Source organism: Polyodon spathula, chromosome 3 (assembly GCF_017654505.1).
Source record: "Polyodon spathula isolate WHYD16114869_AA chromosome 3, ASM1765450v1, whole genome shotgun sequence".
NCBI lineage: Eukaryota > Metazoa > Chordata > Actinopteri > Acipenseriformes > Polyodontidae > Polyodon > Polyodon spathula.
In genome coordinates, this window is record NC_054536.1 from 72069168 (window position 1) to 72080586 (window position 11419).

The 11419-nt window shown below is 39.0% G+C and overlaps 1 long non-coding RNA gene across 1 annotated transcript; it reads left to right on the forward strand.

Annotated features, from left to right (window-relative positions):
• Nucleotides 1-1390: 1390 nt before the first annotated feature.
• Nucleotides 1391-2276, forward strand: LOC121309684. Its single transcript, XR_005948656.1, has 3 exons — nt 1391-1488; nt 1933-2028; nt 2185-2276. It is a non-coding gene; the product is annotated as an uncharacterized LOC121309684 (long non-coding RNA).
• Nucleotides 2277-11419: the final 9143 nt, after the last annotated feature.

The following is an 11419-nucleotide window of genomic DNA, read 5'->3' on the forward strand; positions in this document are numbered from 1 at the left end:
TTAAATACTTTAAATGCACGTGAAGTGCAATCCCCGTGTCTAAATACAACTATATATCACCCGTGCTACACAAACCCATTTATATCCCATGCTCCAATACCTGTACACCAACATTAACACACCAGACACCAGACGCAACATATAAAATAAAATACACACAGGGACGGAGCACACTGCCACAGTGCTCCTTAAACATCTCCCCTGACTTTAAGAATGTGCTCAGAGCATATGCATATATATAAATAAAAAGAAGTATGTGGAATCTGACAATACCCTGCTCCACACATGGCAGCAGCGCCATATAGAGTTGCTACATATAAATATTTGGTAGTGGGTTTCAATACAACAACTTTTGTTTACATAATATGCAAGGTCCAGTTTTTGCATGCAAGTATGATTTATAGTATTCACACATTGTCAAACAGTTTCTCTTAACAGAGAAAAAAAAACAAAACAAAACAAAACAAAAAAAAACACAGTACATGAATGCCCTGAAGAACCTTTTAAAGGGTTAAAACTTCCTTTGAATTCCTGCCTGGTGAACGAACCTTCGAACACAGCCCTGATATGCTGTGACGTAAGTGGAGTTGGAATTCTGAACCGTGAAGCTAAATTGTATGTTAACAAATGTAAAAAGGCAAATATACCTACTGTAGAAGGCATCTTTCAAGTGACACATAATAGCTGTCCCATGCACATTAAAGGGGTATTCTCTTTATTTGTTTAGGGTAAAAGGGGTCCTTGGGTCCCTTGTTTACAGTCACGCATTAGGGAAGCCAGCTGCCTTGTAAAATGTGCATTTGACTGAAGTTGCTATAATGTAACTAGCTCAACTGAAAAAAAGCAAGCTCTCGTGAGTAACAGCAATGGGCAGGAAACAGTATTCTTCAAACAAATACACTGCTTTCCTTTATGGACAGCTTTGAAATCTATTCCAATACATCAGATTTAGGAGAATGTCATCTTTCATTTGATCTGCAGGGATACTACTGTGCTGGTGATACTGTTGACTTTTTAATATGTGGTGCATATTTTATAAAATCTGCTAGTTTAGTGTAAATGTAGACTACATTTACATGTCAATATAGTAACAAGTATACAAATTATGACTTATTTTACATTCAAAATGTTCTGAGATTCTCAAGTAATTTTGAAAACTGAAAGAAGTGGAGAATGTATTATCACATCTTATGTTTACTGAAATGTAACCATGGGCTATAGTGTTCATTAACTTCAAAGAATGAATTGAAAGCAATAATACTTTTCTTATATTCTACCTAAAACAAAACATTAACTTTACTTTAAGGTTTGCTTATTCACGAGTTCATAAGAGGATTAAAAACTACTCATTGAATACTTAACTGACATTTGCTGCTTCTACCAGCTGATCTAAGTCTTCAACAATACAAGCACTCGAAGCCTCTCCTGCTGGCAAGGACGGGTCCAGGTTCCGGGATCTGACTTCCTCGTGTTTCGTCTCCACTTCGGGTACGAAATAAATGTCTTTGCAAAGAACAAGAGTCATTAATTATTTAGGTATTCCACTGAAACAGCAATTCCTCCACAAACATGTGCACTCCTCGTCTGGTTAGGTCTGGGATATTTCACTGCAAAGCCTCGGCACTGCTAGCTCAATAAATTGAATATATTTCAATTTATGTCGACTTCAAATGTTCATCCAACTTTTCAGTAGGGGCTAAGCTAGAGATTTGATTACAAGCACTTTAGGATTTTAGACATCTTACACAGTGGAATCCTACACCAAGGCAAACACTAGAATAGTTATCTTGTATTAGAATGTCCGAAAACGGTATCTCAGTGTCACATGTGTCACAGTTCAAAGACTGGTTTGTGTCTTAAACGTTGTTTATCACTGTGGAACAACTAAAGTAGACAAAAAGCTGCCTGACTTCTATGCCAATGTATCCCCAGCTATGTTAAGAAGAACAACACTGACCCCCCAGAGGTATTAGGCTTTCTGTTTGCACAGACTGACAAGCTAAGTGAAGCTCAAGACTATGAGTACAGGTATGTCTATAAAGTTATATCTAAATGTCATTCAAATTCAGAATCAATTGTTTATTGATAAAACACTGCTCAAAATGCTTAGAATAATGTATATGTCGGTAATGAACAAAACATTGTTTATTAAAATTACATTTGCTTTCCTTCTTTGTTACATAGATGGCTTGACCATGTGAACAAAACAATTATGGAGGACATAACTGTAGCACAAAACAACATTTCCTGGGGGGCTGTGACAAGGTTGACTGCAGGGGTGACGTCAGACCTGGAAGAAACACAGCACTGCAAGATGATATGGTATGATATCAGTCATGGTGCTGGGATTGGCCAGTCTGGCAGTAGCTGTAGCTGTGCTGGCCGTCTTCGCTGCCCTGCAGCTTGGCTGTTTTCTGCTGTGCTCCCCTCAGCAGCCTATGCAGTGGCTGCAGAGGAATGTCAACATCACGTCCTGGTCCTTCCCCTTGTGGTGGAGAAGGGAGCTGCAGGCAGTCTCCCCCTGACGGCAGAAGTGGAAACAACAGGTCTTCTTTCTGTAACCCTAGAGACTGGTGCTGTTCTCCCTCTGCAGCTGGCAACTGGTATGACTCTCCATCAGTCGCTGGGACCCGGTAAGGCTCTCCCTTGGTTGCTGAAGACTGATGCAGCTCTCCCTTGGCTGCTGGGAAGTGGTGCAGCTCTGGACACTCGTGCTCCCCCCTTCTGGGCACTGGACGTTCATACTCCCCCCTTCTGGGCGCTAGTTCCTCCTCCTTGTATTGAGTGGAGCAGAGAGCCACTGTGTGCAAATATTCACCACAGCCGGGATACAATTCTGTTGTGAGGCGCTTGATGAATTTGTTCCAACCATCATCCTAGATTCCGTTAACATTTTTTTTTCACCAAAAAGCCCACTCCTTTTTTTTTTTCTTCACACACAAAAAAAACCACTTTTCAGAAATCTAGTACTCTTGCTTAGCCTGCATCCCTGGAGATGTTGTTATCCCTCTTTATGACACCATGTGTGACAAGGATGACTGTAGAGGTGACATCAGACCTGGAAGAAACACAGCACTGCAAGGTGATATGGTGAAATGTGCTTGCTTGCGCATTTTAATAAATAAAATGGCTGAACAAAACATAAAAAACTTAACAAAACCAAATGGTGTGGTGGCAAAAACAAACAGACAAACACAGTGGACAAGCACTGAACAAACAATGAACAAGTACCGCATGAGTCCCCCTTCACAAGTAGCATTTGTTATTTTACTTTTATAATTACTCTCCTTCTCTCTCTCTCTCTCTCTCTCTCTCTCTCTCTCTCTCTCTCTCTCTCTCTCTCTCTCTCTCTCTCTCTCTCTCTCTCTCTCTCTCTCTCCACTCTTGAACACACAACCCTGTGTGCGTGAAAATGGACTCTTTTTATGCAGCTGTACCGAGACTCGATTGCTAATTAATCATTCAGTTGGAATCTCGGTACATCTGCACGCGAACTAATTGTGCTCCCCATGCTTCCATCCTAATACCTACTTTAATCTTCAGTCCCCATGCCTAAATACAATTACAGACTTTACATCACCTGTTGCTACATAACCCTCACTCTATGTACCAATATCTACACCACAAATAACACACCACATACAACACATAACACAAAATACATACAGGGGCAGAGCACCCTGCCACAGGGGCTTTCCATGCTGCTTTTGAGGAGACAACTGCTTATGTACCTCCTGCAAATTCATTCCTGCTCCCTTTGTTCTATGACGATTCAAAATGTGCTGCTATGATCAAATGTGCCATGTATATGGTGAAGCGAGCTATGGCTCACCTGAAACCAGAGCAAGTGCCAGTGATCACTGTTGATCAGCCTTTGTACGCAATTGCAAAGCAGATTCAATGACAATGGCCTAATATTCATGGTGAGTAGAAGTAGCATCACTGGGTATTGCAGACTCATTCCTCAAAGCTTGTCATGTTACAAGGGTCCGCGGAGCACACCAAATTACTGTATGTGTACTCTAAAGCCTAATGCAGAAAGCACATACACATTTCACTACATTAGTGCCAGAAAGTAAAGAGCCCCTCACGTGATGATTGGTGCACTATAACAGCTGACACATGCCTCCCCCCTTTCACTTCTGGTGGATTACCTGAATCTTTTGTTGCTGATCTTTGTCAGGTCCCACATGAAGGCAAATTCATACAGTATGTCAGGCACTAGCTGCAATGGCTCCTTTGTTCTTTGCCTTTGACCAAGTGGCTGTCTGTACATACTTGAGATATGAGCATTTTACCTGAAACACACCCAGAAATTGCAGTAGAGTTTGAAAATTGACACTTTGGTGTTCAGAAAACTAGTTGGAAATGTTCTAGGATCCCCACAGACCAAGCTCATGAATAGAACAATACCCCTGTTAGGGGGGAGGTAGGGGCAGCTGGACTGACTGAAAACCCAGCAGCACTTTCTAGGTGGACAGTAGGTGGCCCAGAGGTAGCTCTAGTGATCCAAGAGTTTGATGTTGCACTTAACATTATGAAACATGCATCTGATAGAGATCATTCACCGCACCATGAACAGAAGAAAGGGGTCAATGACGTGCATGCTCTGGTGCAGGTCTTTGAAGACAATGGGAATCCTTTTTTCACGCTTTCATTGCTGAAAACAGTGGAAAAGCTAGGCAGGGATCAGTATGAAAGCTTTGTCAAAGAGAGGCTTGTACATCGCTGTGACAGGGAGCGAATGAATCTGAATCAATAATCTTCCTCCTGACCTGTGAGGATGCTGTACAACAGGAACTGTGTGCTTCGTACTGAATGGTTGGGCAGTTCAGTCCGGGGGCAGTCGGAAGCCGGCCATTCAGGAAGGGGGCGAAGTCACAGTACCAGGAGTCACTGCCCTAGTAAAGTGTCAGTCATGAATTAGAGGAGACATGATTGAATTAAATATCGTAGAGCCCACGCATATTATTATTTAAAGAGTTGTTGACACTCAACCCAGTGAAAATAAAGCTGTTTGAACTGTGAACTGTCTTGTGTTTGTCTAACCCGGAGCACTGCATCACCCCTACACCTGAACACTGCAAACCACACTATCCCAATCACACAACACCAGTCTGATCCAATCCAGTGAAACAAATTGCCCCTGATGTCTTGTCCACAGCTGAAGAGAACTTCAAAATATAATTTGCAAGTGACAAGCCTAAGGAGTGACTGCAACCTTTTCTCCAGACTTTATATTGTCAGACAAGAGATGGTAATTTGGAAGCCTTTTTCCAACATGAAAATCAGCCATGCCCACCATCAATTTTGCATCTAGGGAATTTGCATCTTTGTGCCAAATCAAGCTTGCTGCCATATTTAGAAGATCTAGCCATGCCTACAGACAGCAGGCCAACTGCTGACATCACAATTCTGGATGGTGCAGCCAATGTTAACATGCTTAAACCAAGTCCCTCCAAGACATTTGCTGCATATGCTCAGATTGTGTTCTTGACCTACCTTCAGAGGCTACTTGAGCATGCTGCTAATCATTTAGACCTTGTTTGGGATGATTACAGGAGATTCACTGAAACCCACTACCAGAAGAAGAAGAGGAAAGGGAATAAGAAGATGAGTGGAAGCCAACACTTCAGTACCAGGAAACTAGAAAGACAAGATGGAACTTTTCAGCATTTTATCTGAACAGACTGTCACAATTGAGAGTGGCAAGCACATCATCACAACACATGGCCAAAAAGTTCTGTGCAAGCAACCCTATGACACATCTGGACTATCGTCTTGTGATCATGAAGAGGCAGAGAAGAGAATGTCCGATGTCTCAAAAGAAGGGTACCAGTCAGTCCTCTTGAGGACTGTGGACACAGATGTAGTTGTATTAGCAGTGGCTTCTGTGAGCTTGCTAAATATTGAGGAAGTCTGGGTGGCATTTGGAACAGGAAAGAATTTCCATTACATTCCTGCCCATAAGAGTGTTGCTGCAATTTGACCCCAGAAGTCCTGGTGTCTACCCATGTTTCACTGTTTCACTGGGTGTCACACAGTACACATCCACTGATAGGAACGGCATAAAAGGCACGTATTATTCTGCAATGTAGTTTAGGGGTCCCTATCGGTAGCAAAATCACTTTATACTGAATCAATACAGACAGCTTTCAACATTAAACAGAAGTTCATTTTTTATTTTACAATCAGGACAATTATCTAAATATGTTGTAATTGTTTTGTCTAGTTTTATTTAATAAAGTTAATTCAGTCGATATATGAGATAACAGCTAATAGTCCAGACCCCTGCAGTACACGTACCCCGTATTATCATGTAAGTTGAAATGTTAGTTTTTTTATTAAACTGAAATGTAGTCTTTACATAACAAAAAAAAAAAAAATACATGCATACCAGTATACATATGCATATGTTGCAGCCGAGAGAATGGCTGAAGGGTGCTGGGATCACATTATTGCTACTACTGCTAATAATTTTATGGTTTATGTTTTCTGGCATCTATTAGTGAAAAAATATGTTAAATGCACAAGGGGTTAGACAGTGGAGGTGAGTGTTAGGCTCTGGAATTAAAAGAAGGTCCCAAATTGCATTATATTATTATTATTATTATTATTATTATTATTATTATTATTATTATTATTATTATTATTATTATTACTACTATTATTTTTATTTTTATTATCATTAAGTAGTAAGAAGTGACCCACCAATCTACCTACTTAATACCATGCAAGTTTTGGAAACCAGTTTCTGTTTCAAATTGATCTTTAGGTTGTTGGATCCTACTACTCCACCACCTTTACAACCAGTCAGATCACACAGTTGCTTGTTATTTGATCTTCAAAGCTTGGGAAAAGAGTTTTGATCTTTTTACTTAGCTCAGCTATAACTCAAATAGTGGTGTTAATAATGTCTGAAAGCACTGCAGAATAGAACTGATCGCAATAAGATGGTTCAGAATCTGTTGATAGTACAGAGGTAGACAATAAGGTTGTTGTTGAAATGCTGTTGATGCCTGAGATTTATTTACACAATGAACAAAAAAATGTGTTGTAATACAATAAATCACCAGTGATGGTAGCTCTAGCATGGTATAGTTACACTGGCATAGTTACCAATGGTATGCTGGATTTCAACAGAGTATCACAAAAACAGGCATGATGAAATCTGCCTTTACCTTTTGCCCTACAGGAGAGGAGTTTCAAGGCCACTCAGAGTTTTCAAACCCACTTTTCCTGGTCATGGACTGCTGCCAATTGTCAGAGGCTTCTTTTTTTTTTTTTTTTTTTAAATCAGCCAAGCATCACTGCTGAGCCAAGCATTCCATACTGCATAGTGAGCATTCTTACTAATCTTGTTTACCTCTAAGACAAAGCACCCAAGTCTTTTTACACACCTGTCTCAAATGCCTATAACATATGTGTAGAGTCCTCTCTTCTTACAGTCTAACAAAACCCTAACCATAATTCCAAACCAAACCCGAGCCCTAACTCTAGCATTAGCCCTAAACCTAACCCTACAAATAAACTACACTACACTTTTTGTAAGTATTAGATTTTTTATATTCATTATTCTTTAAAATAACATATTCTCACAATGTATGCTGATATGTAACACGATAACTATGAGTGATGTGTACTGCCCATTTCCCAGGTCACTACTAAATGATAATCTGTTCTCTGTTAAATAAATCATACAATATGCATAGACGTTTCAGTTTACTGTTTTGCTTGTATGTGATTCACACCCCCAAGGGGGTGCTATAAACCTACAAATGCTGCAGACCTCACATACTTTGCACAACCTTCATTCACCACATGAGGTTGTGCTCTGCTAAGCTAACACGTCACATCAGATATCCTGTACAGTTTTGGCATAATATTTCATATAGCGGTTTAGCTTCAAAACATATACAATTATAGTTGTGGCAGAGCTGAAGAATGGTGATTGAAAATCTTCAATGGAATGTATGTATTTATATAAAATGGCAATGTGATGAAAACGATTCTACAGCAGAAGCTGTATTGATTTCATTATTGGACACTATATACATATGCCAACCTCCTTGTTGAACCTGTTTAATAACTGAATATACAATACTTATTAATAGCACAGTACTGGGCCTGGTTACATATGAAATGGCAATTTTCCTACTGTTGACAGCTGAACAGAACAGCAATGTAGCATGACACCAAAAACAGATTTAATTTTTAAAAAGTTTCAGTTTTAAGTAAAACAATCAAAAGAAATTTCTTGTAATTTTGTGTTCAGGAACATTTCTTATTTCTTTAGTGTAACCCTAATGCAATGATGTTTTTTTCACAAGATGATGTCACGTATTATACAGTACATGACATTTTATGGCGAGTAAGAATTTGATGCTTAAGTGAAATATTGATTGATGTAATTTTCAATAAGGTCATATTTTGAGTCTTAATTTCAAATAAAGATGTTTTACAATATTTTTTTTTTTAGCTTAAATGAAAACTAAAGTGTTAAGAAGAATTGTCATTTATTATAGCACACTGATATTTACTTTTCCCATGTGGTATTAATATAAATGTGATCCCTTGAATCCCTTGAAAATAAATAGAAATGCCAATTGAAATAGTGCAGTCACCAAAGTTTCAGTCTTGACGGTGGCACATTTAATCTGAATTTCCTATCATCTCTCTTAGCCATCCATTCACAAGTTAACACATTGTACATCAATTGTACTCCAGTATAAGAAATACATATTTTTTACAAATCTTGGAACAAAATCCTATTTTTTTCAACAATATACTGTAGCAAGCAAAACAAGCAGGATATATGGGAAGACATTTTAAAATGTAATCCTCAGTTTCTGATATCAGCAGTTATATTACTGATTTCAGGAATGTTTTGTTGATAACAAAAAATAATAAATAAATTATATCAACAAACCATTACAGATATCAGTCAATATATCAGATCTATTGAGTGTCTATGGAGAGGGGTTGGTGTGATGAAGGAGTAAGGAACAGTACCCCTATAAAAATCTTCAAAGACTTTGTAAAGACTTTGTTTTAAATAGAAAACTGGACTCTGAAACATATAATTTAAAGTGTTGTGTAACTGTTGCATATCTATAAAACTACATAATTGCTGACAAAGATGTGTAACTGAATAATCAAGGTGCAAAAATAACTCAATGTACTTATCTTAGTGTGGAACCATAGCTCTGGGAGCTGGAAGACTTTCTGCTGTATAGTTGAAAAATAAAAATAAACCAAAAGGAAAAGTTATTATTTTGGTATTAAAGAAAATATTATAGTTTTACTTTTAAATAAAAAGGCCTATTGTTTAAAAATCAGTCGAGAGTGCCAGGTTTAAAGGGCCGAGCAAGCACACCTTCAAAAGCAGAGGAGGAGGCTTCAACCTTGGAAAATAAAAAATATATATATATATATATATTTTTTTTTTTTTAACATTGTTATAGGAATAAACAATGTCTGGAAATGTTTGTAAAATGTATTATATAAAGTAAGTAAAATATTATGTTTATTAGTTAGATTGCTCCAGGGGGAAAGAGCCTAGCTGGGTAGCCTGCTATAAACACCTCCTTTGAGAGAGGCTAAGAGAGGGATCTTCAGCTATTGCTCCACTAGTCAGAAGAACATTACTGGTATCCTGTTCATGTCATTGCTATATATAATTTTGTTTTCTCCATGTTGGTGCCTCAGTAATAAATTCTTGTTCTTCATTGCAATGTACACTATGTTGTTCTTCTTCTTGCCTCAGCAGTCATTTTCACCTCTGGTCATATTGCTCCCTTTTACAAATGTGATGGCAGCAGTGGGATGCAAACACCATTAGAGGGCGCTAAAGGGAAGAAGGTAGTATTATACACAGAAGTATAGGATAATGGCTCCTAAGAAAAAAACAGTGGCACTCACAGCACAGATGTAGCTCGAGGAGCCTGAAGGTGAAAGTGGAATGGATGTGGCTAAATTGTGGCTAGGAATGACCTATATAACCAGCTTGTCCTTTAAGGAAAAGCATGCCAGCCAACCTATGCTATGTGCCTAGACCAAAGTCAGGGGAATCTGTTACTAGCAGTTTAGGGAAGGAAGTATGTGCACTCTTAGATAGTGGAAGTACCCAAACAGTAGTACAGAAACATCTATTGACAGCCAATAAATGGAATGAAGCATCTAAAATTAAGATTTGCTGCATACATGGATATGAGCGGTTGTATACAACTGCTGATGTATACATGGAAGTGTACATTCCCCATTGATACCACTGCCAATAGTAGATGCACTGTTTGACCATATAGCTATGGATATGGTGGGTCCCCTAGAAAGAAGCCAGACAGGAAACAAATACATCCTATTTATTTGTGATTATGCAACTAGATATCAATAGAATTTTCCTATAAGGCAGATACAAGCTAGGCAAATAGCCACAGCCTTAGTTCATTTTTTTCCAGGTTAGGAATATCTAAAGAAATCAGGGAAATCATTTTTTGTCTAGGTCATTAGTTCAAGTTCATAGGTTGTTAGGGATTAGAGGGATAAAGACCACCTCCTACCACCCCCAGACTGATGGCTTTGTCAAAATATTTAATCACGCTTTGAAGCAAATGCTTCGTAAGTTTGTTGCAGATAAGGAAAAGAAGTGGGATGGGTGGCTGCCATATCTACTGTTTGCTTTTCGAGGGATACTACAAGTTAGCATTGGATTGTCACCATTTCAGCTTCTTTGTGGGAACTGTTGGAGGCCCCTTGGATGCACTGTACAGCATTTTATTGTAATACTTAGATATATTTAGTTTTTTATACCTGGATGTAACAGGAGAGATCTGTGCTGACTGCCTGGCGCATGTATAGTTCTGCAGAAAAAGGGCAGCAGCCCCCTAAGATCCACCTGTCAGTCATGGTAATGACATGGAGAGGTTGGGCAAGGAGTGTTGGCTTTCCCTCTCTCTGAGTGGTTGAGAGGTTGGCCTTGGGGAATTCTCAGTCAATAAGTACTGTGCTTGGTTATGCATTCAGGTGGCTATGACTGGGGAAACCTAGTGATGCTAGCTGAGGAGGCGAGTGTAAACAAACACCAGGCAGGATCACCGGTGGTCAGAGTGAGAGAACAAAACAGGGAAGCATGGCTGAGGAAGACAGCCAGCCTTAAATAAAGAAAGCAATAATTAAAATAAATTGTTACGTACCTGAGGGGGACGTGTGTAGTTAGAGGGGAACCTTGGCCACCCCAGTGTATAGTGAATAGCAAAGTGTAGGACGGAGACCCAAGATGACTGGCTTAGTGGCAGTGGGGGCACTGTGTAAGTAACATTTTTATTTTGTAGTTTTATTACTGTGTTTTATTTTCAATTTTCATTTCGCCTTTGGTTTTCATTATTATTATGAGCACCTGTGAGTGCACCAGCATTAACCT